The sequence below is a fragment of the Podarcis filfolensis genome (assembly GCF_964270895.1).
Source record: "Podarcis filfolensis genome assembly, chromosome: 6".
NCBI classification, from domain to species: domain Eukaryota; kingdom Metazoa; phylum Chordata; class Lepidosauria; order Squamata; family Lacertidae; genus Podarcis; species Podarcis filfolensis.
The window spans coordinates 47,378,700-47,406,142 of record NC_139609.1 but is presented as its reverse complement, the minus strand read 5'-3'; the positions used below and the strand labels follow the sequence as shown (position 1 = coordinate 47,406,142).

The 27,443-nt window shown below is 44.5% G+C and overlaps 1 protein-coding gene and 1 long non-coding RNA gene across 2 annotated transcripts in view; both read right to left on the bottom strand.

The window, feature by feature from the left end:
• DMBX1 (diencephalon/mesencephalon homeobox 1) overlaps positions 1-5,820 on the bottom strand; it is a 37,795-nt gene extending 31,975 nt beyond the window's left edge. Inside the window, exon 1 of the mRNA XM_083619333.1 lies at positions 5,532-5,820. The gene's annotated coding sequence lies outside the window, so the exon portion shown is untranslated. The remainder of the gene's footprint in view (positions 1-5,531) is intronic.
• Positions 5,821-8,071: 2,251 nt separating this feature from the next.
• On the bottom strand, positions 8,072-21,332 carry LOC310765711. Its single transcript, XR_014549760.1, has 3 exons — positions 21,220-21,332; positions 8,961-8,999; positions 8,072-8,199 (listed from the first exon to the last, which is right to left on the bottom strand). It is a non-coding gene; the product is annotated as an uncharacterized lncRNA (long non-coding RNA).
• Positions 21,333-27,443: the final 6,111 nt, after the last annotated feature.

The window sequence follows — 27,443 nt, the reverse complement described above, 5'->3', positions numbered from 1 at the left end:
GGCTGACCCAAGAACAGATGCTAATAGCCTGTGATATTGTTTTCTCTCTCCCGCTCTTCCTTCCTCACTCCACCTGGCCTGGCTGTTTAACACACAGCACCCAAAATGGGTTCTCTTTTTCTGCCGGTGCGGAGAGAAAGTTCATTTCTGCTGAAAAACAACAACCACTTTTCACGTTGGAAACTCTCGCTATACAACACGCGCGCGAGCCTTTTGAGGCAAGTTATCGAAAGATTGTTAATAGCGATCTTGCAAAAGGTAAGGGGCAGGAACCTCCAGGACCTCCTCTGAAATGAGTGAAGGGTGCGCAAGAGCTAGTCCCTCGCCGCTCTCATTCATTTCACAGGAGCTTGCGCAGGAGACGCTCCGCCATGGATTGTGTTGATAAAGTCGGAGCTGTTTAAATGGAGGTTCCTAACATTATTTTCCCCGCACACATCGCGATACACTCATAGCTACATAATATATAAAGCTGGCCAGCCAACAGGGCTCGAAATGAATTTTTTGTTGATGATGATGATTACAAGAGATAAACGGCGTTCTTAGGCTATTCCACGCTCTCTTGTGATTCGTGGGTACTTCGCAAACAGTTTTCTCCACAATGCCTGGAAGAAAGAAGAAAAGAAAGAAACTTTCTCCCCCTTTCGCTTGATGTTTCATTAATGAGGCCCTGCTCAGAGAGCCGTATATATATAGCTGCAGGACATGATTAGATATTTATTACTGTCATTTACATGGAAAATTTGAAGAGTCAACCAAGTGGAACTGAAAGGGGGGTGGGAAGGGGGGCGTGTGGAAATGGGATGTACAATAGAAGGCAGAGGGACCCCAAGGAAGACGTCCTGGGGTGGTTATCCTAGCAGCTGGGGCGAGGTGACAGGCCGGACCAGCGGGAAGTTCCCTGAACAAAATTAAATGTCAGGGATTTAAATCGGCGCCCAGCAAGGAGAGGAAAAACCCGCGCAGCCTTTGCGAACGCCTTGAACATTCAGGATCAGGGCCAAAGCTTCGCCAAATTTCTAAAGCCTCTCAAGTCGTCTGCGTAGCCAGAGACTTTTGTCATCAACAGTACAACACACACACACACTTTAAACTGTGCTTCAAAGTCTTCCCTTAGCTTGCGATCTCCAGCGATTTACAGCCTAACTCTAGAACGTGTCAACTTGGAAGTAAATCCCCTTGAGTTCCATTGGGCTTTCTCGCGGGGATTGCATTTTGAATGGGGGCAGGGGGAGAGAAAGCCTATTGGGCGTGAATGGGATTTGACTTCCGAGTTTACTTCTTTGGGACCCGGACTCTGAGAAACGTTAGAGCGCTTTCAAAAGGCACCGTTTCCAAAATATCAGAAGGCAGCGAGCTAATATTTTGTACCTGCTGCCTCTTACGAACAACAGCCTAGTGTTCCCTAAAGAGTGAAACCGTAGCAAATAAAATACAAATAAAATAAAATAGTCCCTGTCTATAGACAGTCAGAAACTAAACCTCGGGGCTAACGGGCAGCGCTCCACCCGACGTCCTGCTGCAGCCTACAGGTCAGCCGGGTGCATTTGACTCGAGGTCCCTGAGATGAAGATGAAGGGGGCGGCTTGGGGGGTTGTCATCCAGATCTAAACAAACCATTGTTTGTGGAGAAAGCCAGTGCAAAAAGTTAAAGAGAGACCGTAGATTTTCACCTGGGCACAGCGTACACACTTTGGTTTTGTTTTCTACAAACGTTTTATTTGTGCAGACAAGTCCATTGCTTTCCTGTTAGTTTACGGACAAACGAATGTGACTCGCATCTGTCATTTAGAGCCCGCTAGGAGTCCTCGTTGACCCACAGGCCATCCCCCCCCCTCTTTTTTTTGGAAGCGGGTGTCTTTTAAAACTACCAGCCATGTTCAGAACCAGCTTCGCCCTCTGCGATACAGGACCGAACTAGCGTCGTTTCTTGAGCCCGATCCACAATCCTGTTAAAGGCTCCGTGCCAGGGACTAGAACCTTGGCGCGCTTTAGTACATCCATGAAACCAAACGTGCTTAAGTCCAAGTATTTCGGCTTAAACGGTTGCCGATCACTTTCTTCCGGGGAACACACACACAGCACATATATTGCTAGCGGAGAAGTCACGCGTGTTTGCCTGACTTCCGCCTTTGTGGGTGTAAACTTTGCACAATCGGTTTGAGTTCAGTTCTTGCTTAGTTGCTCCGTAAGAATGAATGGTTCAAACAAACAGCTAAACCTGTTCATTCAACAACACTCTCAGTTATCTTTCGATTCCCGCCACTTTAAAAAGGCTGTGACCTTCAGATTTATTTGGGAATTAAAGTTTCGTTGAAGTCCATGGGACTTAACTCGTTTCGTTTAAGGGGTGTTTTCCTGGAAAAGGCAGGCTGACATTTCGAGGACAATTTATTCACTGCCATTGCAATCGTAGGCTGACTCCGATTTGGAATCGGAGCGCAGGGCAGCGGATCTGACCTGAAATCGTGAATGCCTACGGCTTGCTCCTCTCTCAAGGATACTGGATTTCGGGCCTGAGGGCAAACACCACCTAACCGTCTAAATAAGAGGCAGCAGCCGAACACGCGCGGACCGACGAGTTAACGAAGTCACCGAGGTAAAATACATTTGTCCTGAAGTTGGAGTGATTTTTTTTTTTTGTAAAGGTCGATTTCCAGCTCCCCTCTGCATTTGTATTTGAAAATTATTTCTCAAACTTTGCCTCCCCGACCTTCCCCCAGAACAATACTCAAGTAGTAACAGGAAACCAACCCCCCCTTTAAAAGTCATATTAGTGTTGATCAGAAGAAAATAAGCGGATAGTATAGCTTAAAACCATTTTCTCCCCCCCCCCCAAATCATTTTGTAAAGAGTCACGGAATTCTTGTTCTCCAGAGCAGGCAGATCTTAAATGGCCCCTCAGAATCCCAAGGGGTTAACTCTCAGAGGAGTTAAGCCTACAGAGTTCAGCGGGACTTACTCGGTTGTAAGTAAGTGTGCTTAAGGTTGCTTACATGGAGTTTGAATTATATTGTTAAGCACGAGACTGAATTCCAAACACCTGATGATGACTCAGAAGTATAGCATTTGACTTTGAAAGGGGCGCAACCCGATCCTATGCGCCTCTCACGAAGTTCAAGGGGCCTTAAAGGTACAAAACCTGCATACTGGGTTGGCCCACCAAGAAAGGAAGCCCATTTCCTAATTTTCTGGAACTGCCCCTCCCCCATATGCAAATGTACATCTGCCTGGATCCAAACAGGGGCACAGATTGACTAATACCCCCACCTCCACTCACGTGCATAGTGGGGCGGCTTAGGCTGATTGCCCTCCAGAGGTTGCTGGAAGACAGTTCCCGTCATCTCCGACTGTTGGCCCTGCTGGCTGGGGCTGATGGGAACTGGTGTCCGACAACATCTGGAGAGCCACAGATCCCCCAACTTTGCGCCCCCTGCCAGATATCTTTGACTACAACCCCAGCCACGGAGCTTTACTTCTGAGTAGATAGGCGCAGGTTTGCTATTACTATTAAGGAGTTGTAGGGCTACTTCTCCGCTGAGGGTCCCGATTTACCTAAGGAGAGAAAAATGGTCCTTGTCCAGACTTCCCGTCCACGCTGATTCATCTTCCAATCTTCCCCTACCCGCTATCCCACGATCCGAGGGAAATCTCTGGCTATGTAGGCCGATCTCCCCTTCGAATGTCGCCTATTTAAGTATGTGGGTTTGAAGCATATTTTAACTGGGGCCTTGCAAGGACGGGGCGGAGTGAAGGAACGAGCAGGGATGAGTGGGAAGGAGCGACTAGCTTCACCAAGGAAACCACCAGCAACAACAGAAAACTACAAGGCAGCGTGATCCATAACTCAAGTGAAGGCAAAGTTTCGGAGTGTCTACCTCTGTAGTCTGCTTTAAAGGCCAACGCGTCCCGGTCCTCTCCACGTTTGCTCAGGAGAAAGACCCTTTGAGTTCGATGGGACTTATTACTCCCAGGTAAGTGTGTATAGGATTGCAGCACTGAAGTCTCATTGACTCTGAAATCCTGTGCACACGCATTTAGAAAGAAGTCCCACTGAACCTGGCTTGACTTGCTTCAGAATAAACTTTTGCATAGATTTCGTGCGCGTAATCCTCGAATCCGGGGTGCCTCCACTTTGGGGCTGAACTGGATTGCCGGTGTGTCTACAGCTGATTCGCATTAGCAACGGTGGAGGGGTGGGTGGGATCTCAAGGCCATCTATTTCACATACTTTGCTCTCAAACGGCGTTCCCACGCCCCGCAATTTTAATTTATTTTTATTCACCAGGTAAAAAAAAACCCAGATGCGATCTTAAACCCAGACCCTTCCTCCTTGCATTCTCATGCTACTGAGCTGTATCTCCACCACTGGCGCTGGTTTCTCTTCTTTGCCTGAAATCTCCCCCGCCCATCTGCCTCCCGATTCCCACCCCTCGCCCCCGTTTCTCTCCCCCTTGGACCTCACTAGGCTGTTTAGCTTATTAAAACATCATTATGTAAATAGGGGTGAAATTGACAATCTACCACTGGTGCCTACAGACGAAGAGATGCGCTGTTAGTTGCCCGTAGGCAAATAGAAGGGATGTGAGGAAAACAGTAGGAGAATGAAGTATCTTTTAAACGCACACACAAACAAACACAGACAAAACTTTCACCTTCTTCACTTTCTGCCGAAGCCTGTACTATGGAAAGTTCAAAGGGGAGACTTGACAAAATTGAAGATTTGTAGTGGAGTATTAAAACCATTTGTGGCGCGGCTTCGCCTCTTCGCCAGGCAAAAGCTTTTAACCAAACGAATCTGTGCGCCTGAATTTTATTTCTTTAACCATCTGCTAAAAATTACATTCGAAAAGCGAGGCAAGAGATTTGTCTCTATTTTAGTAAAGGGGAGTGGGGTGAGGAAGGAGGAGTAAAGAGAGGGGAAAAAACATTTACGGGGCAAACTAATTTATTCCAAATGAAGCCAAGTCAGAACAAACCCAAAAAGCGGAGCCGTTCAAAGGGAAGAAGGGAGGAAAAGAGGAAGAAGAAAGAGTTGGCGGAACGGACAGCAGTCCAGCCATCTGGCCAGTAATGATACACTGGGTCAACGGTGGGAGATGGGAAGCCTCGGCTAGTCAGTAGCCGCCTAGTCACTCACACGCGGGGTCGGTGCCTGGCTGTGAAATAGGGAACCGGCCCGTGACAACCGGCGCAAGAGCACAGCGTCGACTTTGGAAACTTTGCTGCGAGGAAACGAGCCCCACGACCACACAGCCCAGTCCCACCCACCTCTCCAGCAAGGGGAGAGAGAGAGAGAGAGAGAGAGAGAGAGAGAGAGAGAGAGAGAGAGAGAGAGAGCGCCATGGTCGCCAAACCTCCCCGCGCTTCCCGGGTGTAAACGCTCCTTCCTTGCTAGCTCGGGCTCGCTCGCCCAGGCTCTGCGCCGGGGGATCTACGCGCGGAAGGACCAACCTCTGGGCCAAGTTTCGAGCGCCGGGCAGTTCCTCTGTCAAGCAGAGGGAGGGGCAAGCGGGATGGGGAGGCCATACCTTGGGAGCCGAAGTCTCGCCTCTCTTAGGCTCGGCTGCAGTCGGCCCGGGGGGAGCCTCCGTCAGGGTCTCACTCGGGAGCGTGGGGTGCCCAGAAAGGGACTCGGGAGCGGAAGGGGAGCGCTCGCCTTACTCCAGCCTCCTCCTGCTCCGGGTTTCCCAATTGTCTCTGGGTCCTGCAAAGCTGCCATCTACTGGGGGAGGAGGAATCAGGAAGGATTTTTAAAAGGAGCTTCACACAGACCTGGGAGCTCCCCTGCAAGATTTTCAATGGTCCTTCACCCTGTCAATCAAGAGGGAGGCTTGCCGATCTCTCCCCGCCGCCAAGTCTCCTTCCGCCTCCTTCTTACTCTTCTAATAGCAACTTAAGAGGAGTAGGGTGGATGGGCTGCTTTTTTTTTTTTTGCCCCCCTCCCCTTCTAGTCATTTACTCCAAGCCTAGTCAGGTGCAACAGTCTAATTGAATCCCTGGCAGATCATCAGAGCAAGCCAGGCTGGCGTGGAAGAAGCGGAGGGGCAGAGGAGAGTTTAATAAGTGGCCGGAGTGGGTGGTGGATCTGAGCCTGAGAAAAGTGACCGCGGCTCTCCAAGGCGGAGAGACGCCTTTTGGCCTTTTTCGCCACGTTTGATCGCAAAGGAGTTGCCTCTTTTGGCAAGGGCCTACTGCCAAGCATCGCCATACAATTCACATTTGGAAAGCTGCATTGCCAGGGCCGGCGTGACTGGCTGGCTGGCTGGCTGCCCCCTGAAGGGGGTTTGATCTGGCCGCTCCGCTGGGAGCAGATGCGCGCTCTTTATATGACGCGTTTCCTTTCGGATCAGGTCAGTTTCTCTCTGAAACTTTTAAATCCTGACTTGCTGCGTCTGACAGACCCACTTGCTGCCAATTCCAATACACTTATGCATCGACTCACCGAGTGTCTTCCTTAGAGTCTAGTTTCAGCCCCACAACCAAAGACCAAGGCCCTCTCTTGCCTTCGCCTAGATCTATGGCCTGCCCTCGGTATCAAGCTGCCTTCGCCAACCTGGTGCCCTCCAGATGTGGTTGGCCAGAATGTCTGTAAGAAATGGCTAATTGCCAGGATTTCTCAGCTTGACCACATCTGGAGGGCATCAGCTTGGCGAAGGCCGGTGTAAGGCATAGAGGGATCTCCAAAAAGAGGCTTCTGGGGAAAAGATCACCTATCTCAGTTCCTCAAGTCAAACAGGAGAGAGATCTTCCTAGTCAGGAAAAGTCTGAAGTTGCCTAGCGGCGACAGCGCCTTGACCTTGGCCCGATTACTACACTCTAACCCTGAGGCGCCAGCGCGTGCTCAGCGGTGTACTTCTCAGTTGATGACGCTTCTGACCCGCTTTTAACGACGATCACAACTCCCCACTCCTCCATTTGGATGGAAGTGAAGCCCTTTCCCCCCAAACCAACGTGTTTGGCATAGGAACGTAAAGAGAGGTGGTTGCTGCTATTATTACTACTATTACTATTATTACAAAGAAGAGGTAGCTGGATATAAACAATAACATCTAGGCAAGGCGTAGGAAATTGATTTGGCCCATGCGGGGTTTGGGTATGGCCTCCCACCGTTCCCCACCTCTGGGTGTGCGGGAAGACTCCCGGTGGGATTAAGATTGGATCCCTACATAATCCGAGGGATTAAAATGAGGCGGGAGGAGTAGATGCGGCACAATGGGGTGGACAGAACAGATTCCACCCCCTTGGATTTCTATGCTGTCACCCGCACACCGACCCACACACCTCCAACCTCCCGTCACACGCGCGCGCACACATTCTTATGCATGGACCTTGCAGGTCTCTGTCTTCGCCCCCTTCTCCCTCCGCAGGCAGCCAAGACTAGCTCCCTTTTCTCTCCCTTTCTCTCTCCCACTTTTTTTTTTTTTTGGCAGAGTTGACTAACTGCACAGCGTTGGTTTTATTTGCTTTTCGGCTTTGTCATGCCTTTGCTGCCGAAAAGGGCAGTTGTTGAAAGCCTTCGCGGGGACTGCTAATAGATGCCAGGGGGGTTCTTTGCCTTTCGAGTCTCTCCCATCCCAGAAGGATTTAGGATGGGATTGGGGAGGACAAGACGCCATTTCAGGTTCCAAAACGCCCTGTTTTAAAATGACTGCGGATAAGAGGATTAAAACAATAATACCCTTCTCTTCTTGAGGGCTTCTCCCCCCCCCCTCCTCTAGAAAAGATTTCTTCTCCCAGAGCAAAACCGTTTAGGCAGGAATTAAGGGAACAAGAAAGACTGAAAGGGGGGAGTGAGGAGAGACGGAGTACCTTTTAATTTAAGCCTATATATTTTCTGGCAAAAAAGTGTGTATGTGTGTGTGGAAGACGCAGTGGAGATCATAAAGTCTTAGGCGCTGAACTACTTAAAGAAGGGGGGGCGAAATATGATTATTATTTTTAAACGTGCATGTCCCCAGAAAGAGCAAAGCTATTTAAATCTATTTCCAAACAAATAGGGGTAAGAGAGAGAAAAATAACTGAAGATGAATTTTTATTTTAAATGTTCCTTTGGAAGGCTCTCCAGAGCTGGCGATTGGGGTTGTGGGGAGACTTCTCCGCGCCGCTAGCCACCCCTCCTCCTCTTCTGATCCATCCAGAAAAGTTTGATCACCTGGCCTGCAGGTGTCACGCGAAGCTATCTATTTCTCTGTTTTCCTGACAAGGAAAATGAAATCGGGTCAGTAGGAAAGGTCAGAAACCCGGCTTGTCGCCTTGTCACCTTTCTCTCCCGCCCCCGCCCCACGTGTTTCGTGCAAACTTTTTTTGGTTTTGTTAGGCTTCTCAAAAAGCAGTGACAACGCGGGGTTTTCTTGGGGCAAACTTGAAGCTTGGGGGTTTTCTCGGGGCAAACTTTTCAGCATAGCGGTGTATCATTCAAAACAAAAACGAGACTGATCGGAATAGAAGGCGACAGGAAGGATGGAAAGAAAGAGAGAGAGAGAGAGAGAGAGAGAGAGAGAGAGAGAGAGAGAGAGAGAAGGAAGGAAGGAAGGAAGGAAGGAAGGAAGGAAGGAAGTATGCGCTTAGCGTTTTGCTTCAACCTTCCTTGCCCTTGGTCTGTTTAAGCCAGTAACTGAAGCTCGTGTTTAAAACTGGCGGGGAGGGAGGAAGTAGCGACGGTGGAGGAAAGAGACCAGAACCCTTTCCCTATTTTTAGTTTAGGTGTTCCTCGACAAATCCCCGGAAACGGTGCTTCCCAAATGCCTCGCAACGCCCTCGCCTCTATCCCCGTCCCCTTCTCTCTTCTGTCGCTCCCACGCTGCCCTTTTAGGGACAGCTCCTTCCTTAGAAACCTGTAGCTCCTCCGAGTTGTGACGGTGATTGGTGGATTGGGGGGGCACTTGCCAAAACAAATAAATACCCTGCGCTTCTTTTGATTGGGCAGAAGCGGGAGAGAAGTTCGATTCAAAAGTTACCTTTTCACGTCTGTTGTTTTACAGCATACCTTATCCTGTCTTACTCTGTGTGTGAAAAAGAGGGAGAGAGAGAGAGGGAGAGAGATGGACGTAGCAAAGGTGACAACTTTCTCCGGTCTTCTTAATTATCGTAGTTTGGCTTGAAACGTTATTATTATTTTAAAGATCACACACAGAGGAGAACCGACCCATATACTGTTTGGTTAAGTTATCCTGCGGTGATGTTACCCTGCCAGTTGATCTATAAAGAATAGATTTTGATAGTAAAATGCAGAAGAGCAAACAAATCTGTCGAGCAAAAGGGCAGGATTCGATTTCCTAAATCAAACTCAGACAAAAAAAAACCCAGAAGCTTTAATTATAATTTGGTAAAACATATTTTACTCCCTTCTATGGACTTCAATAAAATTATTATTTTTGTTCACTACTTTTTAGAATTATAACATGTGTGCTGAAATAATATATACCCATGCGACCCAAACTCTCTTTCCTAGACGGCAACTGGTTAAAAATGGATGTCAAAAACTCCACCGTTTTTAGCGAGGAACGTTTTTCCTTCTGATGCAACAATGTTCTAAGATCAGCTTCATTAATCTTACTATGGATTATATGAAAACTCACTTGGTACAACTTTTATCAAATAACACCTCCATGTTTTCTTTATTTTTATGGTAATCTGACTTTAGATTTTTTTAAAAAAAGAAATCCAGTTTCTTTCTGCATAACAAAATCTTTCCTGTACCTGACTGATGCGAGATTTCGAAGCGCCTGTATGGGAATGAACACCAGTGACTTAATTCGAACCGTTCTCTCTAAATTCCATACCAAAGTTTCCAATCTTTGTCAAAATTGCGATCTCACCAGCATCACCCATTTTATTCCCACTTCCTCTGATAATTATTTTAGTGCAACACTCGGTTCTGTTTTTTAAAAAATACTACTTCACACATCACCGTTATTTTTCGAGTGACAATTTAAAGCGTCTTTTTATAAAAAAAAAAAAGAAAAGAAAAAGTGAAGAACCTTACTGTTAAGTTTAAACAGTTTTAAAAATGAGCATCTCTCCAGTGCTCACCCCCGCCCGCCCGTTTTGAAAGTTTTTTGCATCCTAATTAATGGCGTAAGAAACGTGGTGGTTTTTTTGTGTGGGTTAGCCATACAGTATTTCCTTGGAAATATGTTGGAATTATTCCTTTTTGACTTCTCTGCGTCCTTCCAGCGCGGAGAGTTAAAGGGGAGGGCGCGCCCTTCCATCTCTTTGCCTATATCAGATAGTTCGCCATGATGTATAAAGTCACCTCGTATTCTAATGATAACAAGGTCTTAAAATAGCTACTTAACCAAATCAACACCATGCCGGTTACCTCCCTCCTCCCCTTATTTTTTTTAGCTGGGGTGGGGGAAGGGACTGGATTTTTTCCCCTTAAAAAAAATTGGTTTGAAATGTCCCCCCCCCCCGCACATTGTCCATTACTTTGTCCCCCTGTGCCAACTGCATTCGTGTGAGACTGAAAGGGGATTAACTTGTGAACTTTTAAAAATCAGAACTTAAATGAGAGGCGAATCTAGGCCACCGCTCATTGTGGGAACCGTTTCTTAAGCAATTAAAGCGAGAAGAAATTCCTCTCAGCCTTTTTCCTTAAAGCTGCTTTCTGAAGGATTTAAGGAGGACTAATGTCCAGTCCATCAAGACAGATTTAAACTGCACAGTGATATAGAAAATCTCCGCTTGCTGTTATTTAAAGGGGCACTATCACCATTTCCATAAGACCCTTGACATTGTTTCTTTAATCTTGTTTATAAACTTAAACAGATTTAAAAAGTTTCCCTCTTTCCCCCCTCCACCATAGCCCACCCCCAGCCCCAACCCCTTTTCCATGAATTCATTGAAAACATATTTGATGCAGGATTTCAAAAGAACCCTGAGCAGGCTGAGTTTTAGGGATTTGCTGATACCCGGAGAGTCTGAAGTGTGGGCTGAGGGGACTCGTGATTCCCGCTCCCCCCTCGCCCCCCCATGCCCAAAGTCCTTTGGCGAAGTTAGCAAGAAGGTCCCATATTTGTGGGTGCAGAACATCTTTCTTTCGCTCTTACAACCCAAACGTTTCTTAACAGCTCTTCTCTTTTACACGCCCACAGGGCAGCGAATGTTTCACAAAAAGCAACCATTTCGCCAGGGTCCCGAAAGCGTTTCCATTCTACATTATGTTAGATGGTTGCGAATGAAGCTTTTCTGCAAAGCCTACGAAATAATAAGCAAGACGACACCCCTCTCCACCCACATCGCCTTTCTATGGTGGAGCCAGTCTTGGTCCAGTTTCTGCTCCGGTTTCCTCGATACAATCCCGACCGGCCAACTCAAGATCAGCCTGGGGGGTGGGGGGGTGGCGCCTGCACACATACATTCCTTAGGAAGCGAGAGCCGTCCATTTCGCTGCAGCTTGACTCCCCCCTCCGCGTGACTCTTTTAGGATCCTGTCCAAAAGGACCTCTCTGGAGCCTTTCCGGTCCCAGGGAGGCGAAGCTACAGCCCTGCTTCCGTTTACAAAAGAACAGGCAACCTGTGTAACATCAAGCATTTTCTCCACAGGCTAAAATACCTGCTTCCCTTATCCCGGGAAGACCCTTTCCCCCTAGGGGGAAAATGGGCGGGGGGGACCCCAAACAGGAACACCTTGGACTCTCCAAAGCTTGGGTTCTTGCAGCTAATTAATAGCTCTAATGATATTTTGCCAACTCAATGAATACATTAGGCTCACAATCCAAAAAGGCTTTAGCCTCTTTGCCTCTATTCAAGGGTACTTCAGCATCTGCTCATTTAAGGGCAATTAATCATTTTGATATATGGTTTAAAATTGACTGCTTCCAAGGGACTTTTTTTTTTTTTTTGACAAGAATAACAAAGCAATTTGCCAGAAGCCATCTTCTGGACATGTTATTAGCACAGACTTCATCTTAAAGAGGTCCCCCCTCCCCCCCCACCTTCCTTTCAAGGTACCTGCTTTAAAGGACTGGCCTGCTCTCTGACATGCTCCTTTTTTTACACCACGGCTGATTCAGTCCCAACCCACTTTCTGATATATATTCATGACATGAGCAACTGATTGCCCTCTTTTGAGTAGAAAGTGGGCACCTTGACTGCTGTGTCACCCCTTTGATGACTTCTAATTCTGATGCAAGGTGATCCCAGGGTCAGGAGGCATCACAGGTATTGGTTCCTGCCAAGGATTCTGGGTTGTTTTGCCCTCCTCCTCTTTTTGGATCGAAAGATCCCTGAGTGAAGATTTCGCTGGTGTTTACTGAAGCGAAGCAAACCATCTTTTCTCTTTCTTTCTTTCTTTCTTTCTTTCTTTCTTTCTTTCTTTCCTTTTATACAGGCATGTAAAGCAATGGTTTTTTGAAAAAAAAAACTCAGGCTGCAACTGACCTGGGAGTAAGCCCCAATGAATTCAACAGGACTTACTTCTGAGTAGACAAGGTTAGGCTTGCGCTGTAAGCCAAGGAAGCATATTCGTTTGACAAGATCCTAGTGTCCCATAAAGAGAGTCTGAGCATTTTGACATAGGACAACTCTGCATGTGTGAATGTGGAATAAAAAGCTGAACGTGCCTTCTGGCCAACCACCGAAATAGCAGCTATGGTTGATTGAGAACAGGGTGTACTTTTATAGATTAAGAAGGCTTGAACCTATCTGGTGAAACTCACAAAATATGTTACACTGTGAATATACATGCTATGTATGCTCAGGGTACTCTCCTCCAGGCCCTGAGAGGGATATGTTCATTGGATGTGTTCAATGAGCATATGCCCCCAGCAGGACAGAAGAACCCTGAGCGGAGCCTATAGTGGTTCTGTGTTAGATGAGAACAAAGTCCAATAGCAGGTAGCCACAAACAGAGCAGGCAAGATTGGCCAATCAACCAAAGGAGCAATATCAACAGTGGGTTCTCACAGGTCAGCTTGTTGCTTCCTTATGGGATGATTTATTTCAAGTCACATTAGTTTGTCAGTAAATTGTCAAACCTCTCACACGGGTGGGAGAAGATCTTCTGCAAATGCACCTTCTGATTTAGACTGTTGAGACACTGGGCATGAAGGCTCTTCCACTAGAATCTCTATAGTCCTTACAACATGTGTATAGAAAAGGCATACACACACACACACACACACACACACACACACACAGAATATTCCCCACTATGGATGTCAAACATTTCTTCCTTGAATAACCTCCACAGCCATTGTATACATGGATTGCACTGGTGAATGCTTGGCCAAAAAAATGACGTACTACTCACCTGGCCTTAATATCTTGGACACAATCCAAGAGTACTTGGTGGATTTCTTCTGGGATTGTACCACTTCAGACTGCAAATGAGGAAACTGCAAGAGTGATCCATAATAAAATAAAAAATTATCCCTGTGGAAAGGTAGCATGTCACAGCTATTTTTTTTTTTTAAATAAGTACAGAAAGTTTAGATGGATGTGAGAGGCCCTGTTCAATCATGCATTTGTTCACCTGCATTCTCTAGTGGTACAAAAAGAAGGGCTGTGTCATATGATATAATATACGTGGAGGGGGATACAAATCAATGTTTGGACTGTTCATACACTAGTTGGTGGAGTGTTCCCTATCTGTCTATCATAGTTACAATGGTGACCATGCCAGAGAAACCCTGCATTTTGGCGTGATGGTTACTGTGGTCTGTATCTTTTGGACAACTAATCTCTTGGCCTCATGCCCATGTAGCTCATGCCAGTAGGAGAAGGTTTTACCTATTTGGGGCATTTCTAGCCCATTCATCATTAAAATTAATCCCAGAATGGGGTACATAATATGAAAAACAGAACACAAGACACAATCAAACATAATAACATTGTACAGAATAAAACACACACACACACACCCTAACAGGTTAAAACCAATCTGAAATTTAAAAACTCGAGAAATTTTATCCATAAACAATTTTAAATGAAGATCTGGGTGAATACTAAATGGCACCAAACACCTGTCCAAGTCAAATGATTACCATTATTAAAAAGAAATATTAAATAATAACAATAAATACTACTACTACTAATTCTATCCTAGTCTTCCTCCTGCAGGAGCCAAGGGCAGCACACACAATACAATAATAAAAAAACCTTAGTTAAAATAGTCAAAATTCAAAAAGCAGCCGAGACAGCAAATACGTAATACTTGAGCAGATGGACTGCTTAGTGTTTGTACTGAAGAGATGGATAAATAAATATGTCAGCTGATGCATGAACGTTATCAGTGAAGGGAACAGCCACATTTCCCCAGGAAGGGTGTTCCACAATCAGGACATCACCACAGAGAAGGCCCTGTCTCACCTCACAGTTCCATGGACCATACCTATCAATGGTACCATGAGCAGGGCCTTCCCTGTTGCTCGCAGAGCGCAGGGTAGCCAGTATGGGGACAGGTGAAGCTTAAACAGTAGCAGATAGGGATGGGTGTGTGTGTGAAAGCGCTGACCTGACCTCCCAGTAGGTGAGTTACTGCTGCTTACTGGAAGGGGCACGGAAGCAGCAAGGCATCGTTGAGGCCAGGATAGTGCAGATATACTAGCCGAGCCAATCCAGCACTCCTGCTGGTGCATGCTGTCAGTGCTGCGGCCACACCCATCTGCTTTTCTCTCCCAGTAAGCAGCTCACTCGCTGGGAGGTCAAGTAGGTGCCTCCACACCCAGTGGCGGAGGAAGGAGGGTACAGGGGGTGCAGTTCTTCGCAGGTGTCATCACTGAGGGGTGTGTGTGACAAAATGAGTTTCTTTGTTTTTGTTTTTTTAAATTGGGCTCACAAAACTTTTTAGGAGTGACACGGTGGCTTAGGTTCCTGCAGGTTCTGTGCTGCCTGAAACAGCAGCGTGGGACTTGTGCCTGCCTTCTGCCTTTCCCTCAGCTGCCCTACAGCTGAGGGGGAGGTGGTGGAGAGGTTCCAAGCGTCAGAGAGGCTCGCCCCGCCCTTATGGGTGGATCGCTCCGCCCCCAGCTGCAGGACACGCCCCCGCACCAGGAACCCAAGCGGCTAGCTACGCAGCTGTCCACACCATGCCACTACCTGCTACTGATCTTAAAGTACAGTCATACCTCGGGTTACAGACGTTTCAGGTTGCGTTTTTTTGGGTTATGGACCACTGAAACCTGGAAGTACTGGAACGGGTTACTTCCAGGTTTCGGCGGTCAAGCATGCGCAGAAGGGCCAAATCACAACCCGCATGTGCGCATACACGCCACTGTGGGTTGCGAACGCTGCGGGTTGCGAATGTGCATCCCGCACGGATCATGTTCGCAACCCAAGCGTCCACTGTATTTAGGCCCCAAGTTGCTTAGGGCTTTCTACACCTACACCAGTTCCAACACCCTGATTTGGGCATGGCAGGATACAGGCATAAACTTGCCATTGTCTGATCATATGAAAGGAAGAGGATGCAATGAAGAAGAGGACATGAGGTATCCACATAATGAAGCACTTACCTGTACTTAGATATGGCCTGTTTGTGATTCTAAACAACTGCAGGAAACCTGGTAGAAGCTGTGTGGCATTTGTCTTGCAGTATATCAGCAAAAACCTCGTTGCTCTGAATTTCTGGCATTTACTAGACTGGGTTGAAAGTCTCTGATTCCAGCCCAGAGATGGAAAGAAAACCACGTCCGTACTAGAGAGGAAAGGCAAGCTAAGTTGATGGAGTATACCGAAATGGCAAAGCTGACTGGAAAACTCAGGAACCAAGAGGACAAAACTTTAAAAAAAAATGGGAAAAATTGATTAGTTATTTAGGAGACCACTGTAAGCAGATGGAAACTTTAGCAGGATTTTAAATCCACTTGTAATGTAACAAATACTATGGATATAATATGGACTGATATAACATTTAGAGTATGGAATAATATGCAGTTGTAAATGTTGAGAATAGGACCCCATGGAGGGGGTGGGGGAAAAGTTGTGAGATTCACAGTAATCTCAATGTGTGGATATGGATTTGGATTGTTACAATTTTATATTTGAAAATTCAAATAAAAATGATTTTAAAAAAGAAAGTCTCTGATTTCAATTCATCTTTCAGCATTTTTGGAAGCCCTGGCTTCAGTATATCATGGATCAGGTCCCTGCAGGAATGTTATTTTACAGTCAGTTGCTCCTTTGTAAAGCAAGACCTAGAACACTGATTCCCCAAAAGCGTGCTTGATAAGTTTCCAGTAATGAAAGGAGAAAATTCAGTTTCAGATAATTCAACAAGTGTCAGGAAACGCATGCCTGAAATACTTCGGCAGAAAATATTTGTCATCTTTCCCTCTCTCCCTTTCTCTCAGCTGCATATAGCTCTATCTCTAGGACTAATAGAGTATAAAATATATTTTACAAGAGTTTTACCTACAGGTGACTTGCTCTTTATTACTGGATATGGGCAAAATCAATACTTCTGCAACCAGAAGATCATTTATTTTGTTTTTTGAAGCATTTTTCAGCAGTGGGTCTGCCGCTAAGCCTGCAAAGCTATGATGAAGAATTATGGTGCTCTGGCTTAGTCTCCCTCCCTGCTTCCAAGCTATTTATGGAATTAAATATGTGTGGATTTTCAAACACAGTCTAGTGCATCACTTAGCTACTTTTGTATTATTTCAGGGGAATACAATTATTTTAACTTGTGCCATTTTTAAAGTGGGGAAGAGTCAACATGGTAGAAAAGGCTATAGCTATGGGTCACATTTGGGCTGATTCTATTTCACTGTAAAGCCATGGGCACTATTAAGGGGATTGAGCAGTAAATTGAGCAGTTAATGTGCATAATAACTGGCTATTATGCACATTCACCAGCATAATGGAAAATAGGCTTTTAAGCCTTCAATAAAGAGGAAATTCTGCACATTTCCTGGTCAATATAGGTAATCCCCAACAGGTCTTCAGGAATATGCACATAATGATTGAAGTAGTTAAATCTTCCTTCGCCTGAGATTTCTATGATGACTGGTCCTATGCTACTATTAATAGGGATTTCCATCTGAATTGTGGGAAGGTGAGGAGAAGTGTAACATTTTCCTCTCTCTGCAGTCCCCTTTGTGCTGCTCAGCTAAATGGTGAACAGCTGAAAGTGGTTAAAAGGGTCCTGGACTGCAGAAAAAAAGGGAGATCAAGAAAATGTACAAAATTCAGTTACTATATGCACGTCCCTGAAGGCCTGTTGGGGATTATGCAGACTGACCAGGAAGTGCTTTCAAATGGACTTAGCCAAGGTAAGTATATATCCTGTCAAATATCCATCTGCATAATATCTGGAATATTATGATTATACTAGTTCAATATTCCATGATTTTCATTCTGGCTCCAAGGATGGCACTGGATCCCATGTTGCCTCCCCCGTTGGCTGGATGCAGATTACCAGTCCTGGCTGAGGGTTCAGTTGTGCTGAAGTGTTGTTTTGGTCATTTTGCAGTCCACTGAGGCATTATTTTGTGGGTTTCAGATTCATTCAAATATGCACTGAAAATGTCTTTGCTGTTTTCCTTTGGGACAATTAAAAAAACACACAAATATTTATTTGCTTGTTTATTTATTGCAAAGTGGACTAGCATTCTCTACTTTCTCTGGATTTAGATTCTGGGCATGTACAGAAAGTGGTCATATGTTTTTGTCTGTTCTATAGTGACACTTCTTTAAACACACACATATACTCTCTGCTGGCCAGCAAACCTGTATTATATGAGACCAAGTAGGTTTGCAGCAATGTGCGTGTGAGATTAACATTCATTTGCCTGTGTGCTTTCTTGAGTAAATTCACAAGACATTGGAACATAGAAGAAGTTAAAATAAATAAATAAAATAAAAAATTCACACCAGCATTTCTAAACTTCTGGGTGTTCTTGGCTAAACAAAAACATTTTTAGCAGGCGCCAAAAAGAATACAGTAAAGGCACCTTATCAATATCCATAGGCAGGGAGTTCCCAAGTGTAGTTGCTTAAATGGTGTGGCAAGTACAGTCTGATAACATTCTGGACCATATATCATTATCATTATGTGCTGGTCTCTTTATCTTGCCCAGGGCAACCCAAAGTGACTTACAAGCAACGCAACAGGCAGACAGAAGACCCCACACAGACACTTTAAAATCAAGAGGAAAAAGAAATACAGTGGTACCTCTGGTTACTTTGGTGTTGATGTTGACCTTTAAAGCCCTAAACAGCCGCGGTCCAGTATACCTAAAGGAGCGTCTCCATCCCCATCGTTCTGCCCGGACGCTGAGGTCCAGCGCCAAGGGCCTTCTGGCAGTTCCCTCACTGCGAGAAGCAAAGCTACAGGGAACCAGGCAGAGGGCCTTCTCGGTAGTGGCGCCCGCCCTGTGGAATGCCCTCCCATCAGATGTCAAGGAGATAAACAACTACCTGACATTTAGAAGACACCTGAAGGGAAATTTTTAATGTGTGACATTTTAATGTATTTTTAATCTTTGTTGGAAGCCGCCCAGAGTGGCTGGGGAAACCCAGCCAGATAGGTGGGGTACAAATAAAAAATTATTATTATTATTATCACGAACTTAATCTGTTCCAAAGATCTGTTCTTAACCTGAAACCGTTCTTAACCTGAGGTACCACTTTAGCTAATGGGGTCTCCCGCTGCCGCCACACCGCCGGTGCACAATTTCTGTTCTCATCCTGAGGTAAAGTTCTTAACCCGAGGTTAAGCAGGTTAGCAGAGTCTGTAACCTGAAGTGTTTGTAACCCGAGGTACCACTGTACGTTTAAAACATCCCACCCAAATGCCTTTATCAAATGGATCCTGGACCCATTTCGAAGGCATCTTCATGTTTCTCCTCCTGCAGCAGGAGCCACAGGAACATGCTTCCTCCTGTGGGAGGAGCCCAGATCCATGCAGATGTGGGTCACTCGCTGTTCAGTCAACTGGCATGGGGAAGATCTGCATTATGGACTTTTTACCCTTATGGTCCACCCTTATGGTCACTGTGCAGTGGAAGGCATGGTTCTGCTGTGCCTCCCACATTGTTCCAGCAACATATGTACTAGTCACAGGTCTCATTTGCAGTACTGAGCATGTATAACAAGACTGCACATGGTTTTCTGTTTCATTAGAAAAAAAATTGTAAAAAATCTGATTCTTCTGTTCAGTAGGCTCAACATTATTTGGAGTTTTAAATAGCTAGAACCATACATGAGCACCAGATTTCTCAATGGCTGCTTGCTGCTATAATTCTCCTCTCTGTGTATTCCTCATGGCTGGGGAGGGGGCAATCTGTTGGAAACATGTTTCCTGCACAGGCACAACCTGTTTGTGTTGCTGTCAGTTATCTAGTGGCCTTTATAAGCAGCTGTGTTCATCTGCACTGCAGTGGGGAGGCTGATATTAGGTAGGCAATGTATTTAGTTTTTACTGGAGTTTGCTCTGGGAGCACAGAGTACGCTGGTTTGATTGTTCATTTATTTATTGTTGCCATGAGTCACAGAGTATTAAAGAACCTCTGATGTGTGCCTGGTTAAATGACTGAAATTGATCAGTAGAATTAAAATGGGCCTGAACAACTTTGATTTGATTGCATTGTACTTACTTTTTTTTTTTGACAATGGGTGCAACCACATAGCAATGTATTTATATTTTGCATCAGCTCCTTCTTATCCTTTTGTACTTCCCCTTATCTATGGATATTACTGCTATATATATATTTGCTTTAGTCTCTTGCTTTTTGCTTTTTTTAAAAAAACAGACCTAAAGCCAAACATCTCCTGCTTGCATCCTTCTTCCTATACAAAATCTAAAATGCCACAAAGACTTATACAGGATAAAAGAGCGATTCCCTTTTGAAATCAGGATGAATCTGCTTTCTGGGATTTGATAAGTCTTTCAGCTATAGCTGAGGTTGATACAAAGCTTAATCAATCAGAGATAATCTTAAAAGAGACAAAATACAAGTATTATGGAGTATTTTGGGGACAAAAAAAATCAAAAGGCAAAAGCAAAGGTCAGTCGAAAATGCTTCTGCTGCTTGGCAATGTTTGTTGCCAGCAGAAAAGGCATCAAGCTGCTGACTTAATTCTGCTACTTTTAATGTCACTTCTTTAAGAACTAAGCATAATCACCCATTCCCCCAAAATCAATATCAATAGATCAATCAATCAACCAAGTGGCTGCTTCCTAGCAATGCTGCATGTGTGATTCCTTTGTTTATATAGTAACCCAGATGGGATTGGAAGAGGCACTGCTTCCCATGACATTTACATATAGTTCTTCTGCCTAACTGCTATCTGTGGTCAAACAGCTATTTAGGGTGTGCATGTGGGAACAATGCAAAGCCCTGCAAAACCTGTTTACTAAAGGCCCAAATCAAATGGTGGTCACATCACAAACAGGAATTCCTCTTTCAGATTGTCTATAAGTCTCTGCACCAGGGGTCACCAATATTCAATATGGCCAATGGAATACTATGTTGGTCACCCTAGGGTGAACTGTCTCTAGCCTATGGAGCTTATACTATAGTAACTGCCATTGTTGCTCATATGATTAGGCAGCAGAGTGTTGGTACCAGAATGAGAGTGCAACTCATTCCTTTGTGCAGATGCTGAACCCTGACTCCAGATACAGTACTGGTCCCATGGAAACCATCACTATGTTCAGAAATTGCTACCATTGACAGCTTGTTCAGGTCCTAAGGGCTGGGAGCTCACTTGTGAGGAGCCATCTCTGCTTATCTCCCCATAGCCTCTTCCTAGAAGCAATTTTCTCCTAGATGAACTTCAGCTTAGTTAAGGAGATTCATGAGGAACAGATTGTGGGTGGTAGATCACAGGCAGGAGAAGAAATGAGTACTCTTCTACCTGCACGCTTCCTTTGATCTAAAAATCAAGGCACTGATCCCTTGCCTTATGGGTGAGCAGGATGAACCCAGATTTAAACAGGTGAAGCTGCCACAATCACATTTAGTTTGGCTCATAGGCTATTCAGGGTATTTGTGGTTCAGATTTGAATCAGGCTTCTGTGCATGTGTGCAGAGTGCTCAGTGACCCAGTTATAAAGCATGTGTAGGGAATCTTTAGTCCTCCAGATGCTGCTGAACTACAACTCCCAGCAGCCCTAACAGGCATGGTCAAGCTCCAGAAATGATGGAAATTATGACTCAGCAACATGGGTGTGCCAAAGGTTCCCCATACCTGTTATAAAGGAACATCACACAGTATTCACAACACAAATAAGTTCTTCTTGAAGGTAAAAGCAGTTCAACATTGGACTCAGTTACCCACAGGAGAGCTGGACTTCCCCTCATTGGACATGTTCAGGCAGAGGTTGGATGGCCATTTGTTGTGGATACTCCAGCTCTGGATCTCTTGCACAGAGCAGGCAATTGGGCTTAATGGCCTACAAGGCCCTCTCTAACTCTATGGTTGGTTCCATTGTGACTTCTTCAAAGGGAGTCAGAATTCTATCCCAGCATATAAAAAGTAATTTTGGTTGAATATGAGAAAATACAATCACCTTGTTTGACCAGTGGCAGACAGAAGTGCCTGGCGTGTTCTGGTCCATGGGGTCACGAAGAGTCGGACACGACTAAACGACTAAACAACAACAACAATCACCTTGCGACCCTACTGGCCTTCTGGAATGAAATGGCTATTATGATTGGTTAAAATGTATTCTGTGATGCATGATGTCAGCTTGTATTTCGACAGTCAACATTTCACAGAGAAAATACTACCTGAGCCTCTAGTTTTTAATAAATGACAGGAAAAAAACTTTCACAAGTGTGTTGGTAGGATACTGATCAATTTTGAAGTGTGGCAGAAATTTTCTGTAAGTTTCACTGAATTAAACCCCCTTTCAGTGTTATAAAAATAACACATCTACCGAAGGTTTCTCCAAAATCTGTTCCCATAGATTTACTCACTAATATTCTTTTCTTAACATTTTGAAGTCCATTTTAAAAAAATATTCACACCTGTTTTTTACATCCCATGATAATTCAGCTCCTGCATTTGATCTGATTTTTATTTCGTTCAGTGTAAGCCAGGTCCCAGGGTTCTATCAAACTGGAGGGGGGGGGGACATGGGGCAGACGGAGGAATTTGTTCATTTCAATTTTTCATTCTACCATTCTTAAGTTCAATTTACCACATTTCCAGTTCTAGTCCCTGCCAAGAACAATGGCCATGCAGATCTTTATCACACAGCTGGCAACATCTTTTATACCATTGCCAATGTATAAACATTGGGCAAGCTACCACATCAATTCTTTCCTTAAAAACAAGAAGATGTTGTTTTATTTTTCAAGAATGTGGCTGTGAGTCTTCTGCCTTTATCCTCTGTTTCATAACTCTCTGGTCCCCTTCGTGTGTGTGTGTGTGTGTGTGTGTGTGTGTGTAGGAAATAGATTACTCTTTTTTATGTAGCGTACATTAAAACAGTGGAGAGTTACATTTGACCTTGTCCTTTTGTTCCACAGACTTGCTGCCACAGAGGGAATGCAATACAATGTACAATATGACCGGTTTATGACACAGGCATGTGGGTGAATTCCAGTGTATCGACCCCTGAATCAAACTTAACAGGGGTCTGTTAGCTACTAGTCTATAGCTTGTTTTGCTGGTATATATATGCTATACTAGCATAACTTCCCTGTCTCACCATTTGAAAGCCATGACTTCTGCAGAAGCGGGTACATCTCAGTTTAAGCACAACTGACACTTTTTGCATATTAGATTATCTTATATCTTTCTGTTACAGTTTTATACATGCTGGTTCACACTCATGTATGAAAGCATGTGCATTTGGTGAGAATGGAGGCAGCTGTATTTTTTTCAGCATGATACATTCATGGAGAAATTAATCTCTGCATCCCTTTCCACTTGCCTCTATTAGGTAAAAATTCTGGTTAAATCTGCTCTTTTCAAGTGAATTTAATTTGCATGGCAGTAAACCTGCCCTGAGTTGATTTTGATTTATTTATCGTAAACACAGATATATAATTAAAATCCAAACTACAATGAACAGCTATCATAAGTTCCATACATAAAGGTAAAGGGACCCCTGACAATTAAGTCCAGTTGCGAACGACTCTGGGGTTGCTGCGCTCATCTCGCTTTACAGGCTGAGGGAGCCGGCGTTTGTCTGCTCCGCAGACAGTTTTTCCGGGTCATGTGGCCAGCATGACAAAGCCACTTCTGGCTTATAATTTATATACATAGCTTATAATTTATTTGTTACATTTACGGTATGTTCCATCTGGGTTCCTGTCATGGAGCTCAAGATAATCAACATGGGGTAGACTTCCATTCATACACTGACCAGATGCACACCTGCTTAATTTCAACAATGTTTATATATAATATACCTTCTGGTTATGCTATATGATGTAACCTAATGTTTTTTCCTAGGAAGTAGGAAAAAGATGCATTAGAGAACCAACTCCATCCCAAACAGAAAAACAAAGCAGAAGTATCAAGGTACGGATTCTCTATAATGCAGGGATGACCCACTGAGCCAGGTGTCGTTGTTGTTGCTGTTGTTGTTTCCACTGCCCTGGCAGGAAGCTCCACTGAACCAAATTGGACCTTCTTCTGAGGAGACATTCAAAGGTCTCATTTCTGAATTAAAACAGAAAGAATTAATGAGTGCAACAGTTGTTCTCACTTGATCATTTGACTGAGGCCTGGCATCGCAATGCATTTGAAGCTGCCTCAGAACCTGAGCTCAATAGAACCTTTGACAACATTTCAAGAAGTTAGTTGGAAACTGTAGCCAAGAAGGAAAATGGTACTGCTGTTGAAGGGTGAGCTGCTTAATGCCTCAAGGCTTTAAGGCAGGAAGATCTCTTATCAGGGACCAGGAGCCCATAAGACAGAGGAAGAATCTGTGACCCTCCAAGATACATCTCCCATAATCCCTGACCACTGGCTGTGCTGGCTAGGGATGATGGGGTCCAACCCTACATGGAAGGCCACAGGGTCCCCATACCTGGCATAAAACCATGCTGTCATTCCCAGAATGAGGGAATGTAACTTTTCCCATCTGTACATGCACAAATGATTTGAATATGCTCAGAACAACAGGAGGTAAATCCTCAGACTGTACCTTCCCAAGGAGGCCTGGGTAGGTACCCAGGTATATTCCACCTGTCTCTTTGGTGCTGTGAACCTGGAAATGTGTTTGAGGCAAAAAAGGGCTCCCCTCAGTCAGCCCCCTGAATCCTGCCTTCTATGAGTAGCAGGCAAAGAAGTGCTTTCTCACCTTGAGGCCGATGGAATTACAGTGCAATTTCTATATACATCTTAGAATTAAGTCCTAATAAGTTCAATGGAACTTACTCCCTGGTAGGGATGGGGAAGTTATCCAATACAGTTCACATTGAAAAGTGAACCTACTTAATTGGCCCTTTCCAAAACATTGCACAATCTGAAACATAGCTGTCCTTCAAGAGCCACATGTCTCTGATTTTTGCAATGCGCTTTTTGGTTCCCCAAAAGCATATTTTACGGTAAGTAATGTGTATCAATGCATATATTAGTGAAAATAACATTAAAAATGCAGCATATTAGGGGAAATTGCTTGGCACCAATGTGTGTGTTAGGCATACAGAAATGCATACTTCAGCAGAAATTAAGTTGCTGATGAATTTTCATAAGGATTTTTTTAAAAATTAAAAATCACAAATTGATGTGGAAATGTGGAGAACCAAAGCTAAGACTGGAAAAAGGAAAACTCTTGAGAAATGGTCTGATTTGGCCGTCCCTACTCCTAGGTAAGTGTGCATAGGGTTAAAGCCCCAATGCAGCATGGGGGACAGTGGGCATTGGCCTTTTGCTTTGTCCACCCCATTATACTCAGAGATGCTCACAGTTAAACCACAGATGGAGCTAGACTGGAGACCAAAAACTGCACTAACCAGAACCATCGTTGGAATCAGCCATGATGGGATCATGTTTTGGGGTTCACATTTTCAAGTCTTCACATTCTAAGCAAGGCAAAAAGTTTACTTCTTCGAGGCAGGAAAATGGGTGCATGGTTCTTCGCTGTCTTCTCGAAATACAATTCTCTTCTGCCCGGCCATCTAGCATTCTTTCTCCCCACACCCCTCCTTTTTCCCTTTCCCTTTTTCTCTTTCTTTTTTTTTGAAATCTTATATTCACACCATGTCTGGTGAAGTTTGTGTCAGTGGATTTAAACTTTGGCTTTGTGAGACCAAGGGAGCCCATTCCCTTTGCCTCTGTACCCCTGTCTCTCTGTCTCCTCCCCCCTTTCCCCCACTTGGCTGCGAAAAAGCACAAGGAAACTCTTTGTATGCTCCTAATCCTGAAGCAACACAGCTTTAGCAACATCCAGGGATAAAAGCACCATCAAACCACAACTTTATGGGGGCAAATCTATTTTAATCCCTCGCTTTAGCTAAACAAAGCTTCTCGACCTAATCCGCTATCGCTTCAAGGAAAAAAAAAAGCTAAGATTTTGTTTTTAGTAAGAAGATGATCCAAAGGACTAATTTTGAGAGAGACTAACCAAGTCTGACAGCCTTTAAAATAGGCAACGGGAAAATAGATGCAAACTTCCCTCTCAATTCAAGGTTTTCTATGCAATAATAAGAAATATATCTGGGGTTTAACTGCTTTCCCCTTAAGCTCACTCTTATTGTATTAAATTCTCTGACCAACTCAGATTCAAATCGCCCAGGCCTAAATGTCATTTGATCTTTAAAAGGGGAGTAAAACGTGTGCATATGATTCCCAGGAAGGCAGGACAAGGAAAATCAATTATCATAAACAAGGATTATATTACACACAGAGACAGTATTGTGGGGGGCAGGGGCAGGAGGGGGGGTGTAACATATACCAAAATGGCAAAGGTAGAATATTTAAGCTTTCACAGTTTGAAGAAGTATTTGATTGCATTAAGAATGATTCCTTATGAATAGACTGCCCTGGGGTGTCTGGGAGTATGCAGGATTGAAACTACTTTACAATCCATCTCAAATCATTATCCCACACTTTAATCAAACTCTAGAGTTGACACTGTTGTCCAGGGGAAGTAGGTGCTCAGAAGAAACACATTCCATGTTTTTTTGTTTTTTGCAATATTAAGGCTGCATCCTTGTGCATGCTTACCTGGAGCAAGCCTCACTGAACTAGGGTTTACTTCTGAGTAGAAATGCTTAACGTTGCACTTCAAATTGCTGGTCCAACTTGGGCATTAGTTGTTCCTTCTTGCTGATACTGACAACTGAAATACTGGGAGACAAACAAATAGTGATGAGGAAAGTCCATACGGGCACAATATAAACCCCAAATATTTGAACCAATGTGTGCTCATGTAATACAGTGGTACCTCGGGTTACATACACTTCAGGTTACAGACTCCGCTAGCCCAGAAATATTACCTCGGGTTAAGAACTTTGCTTCAGGATGAGACCAGAAATTGTGCTCCAGCGGTGCGGCGGCAGTGGGAGGCCCCATTAGCTAAAGTGATGCTTCAGGTTAAGAACAGTTTCAGGTTAAGAACGGACCTCTGGAATGAATTAAGTACTTAACCCGAGGTACCACTGTAAACCGCTTTCGAAGTGGTGCAGGAATAACGTATTTCAACTGAGTTCTTTAGCTCTTGCTTCTGTGCTCCCTGTTTTTAGGGGTTCCATTCTAAGAGCTGTGCAATTAAGACTGTGTCTCTTCACTGCTTACTTAGGTCAGGATTTTTCCTTTATGCAACAAGCTGCTTTTGAAAAGGGCTTCAGAAAAGCAGTGTGGAATATGGCCTGGGGTCAAAAGAAAAGAAAAATAAAAAAACTCAACCCATCTAGTGCAAGTCTATTGAGTGTGCTTAAGCAGCTCCTTGGATTCCAGCATTAATGGCTGATTTCATCCTTAATTTACTCTCATCTTTGTTACACATGCCTCTGGATCCTTCTGTGTTGTACTTTGTGTGCTGTACATGGGCTTGTACCTCCTAGAAATTGCTGGACATTTCTTTTTTCTTTAACCAAGCCATAGGTACACACAGCCCATGCAGCTAGACCAGAGGATGCAAAATGGGGTGTGGGTATTGAACAGACATCTCTACTAGTGATGAAAGCTCAATATGCTTCTTTTTCATCAAGGAATCAAAGCACCCCAATACCCATGGTGGAGAAGGAGGTAGAACAAGGGATGATATTACAATAACTCATTTTTCATTTGATATTTGACCATACTTGGTATTTAATGCAAAGGCATTTGCCAACAGTATTTGATAGGTGACCATCTGACACCTTCAAAAGCAATCAGGTGATGCCAGTAGCTATACAAAAGTGCTGTATTGAAAAAAGCAGGGTTCCAATTCTTGAACATTAATGCCCTCCTCCATTTCCTGCATCCCTATAAGAAAAGATGAAAACTGTTTGTAAGGAGACAGGTGTTGCTTGGGGTTGGGCAATACGTTGAAGCACCAGAAGCTAGTTGCAGGCATCTGATTAGTTGGGGCAGTGTGTGGATGGGGA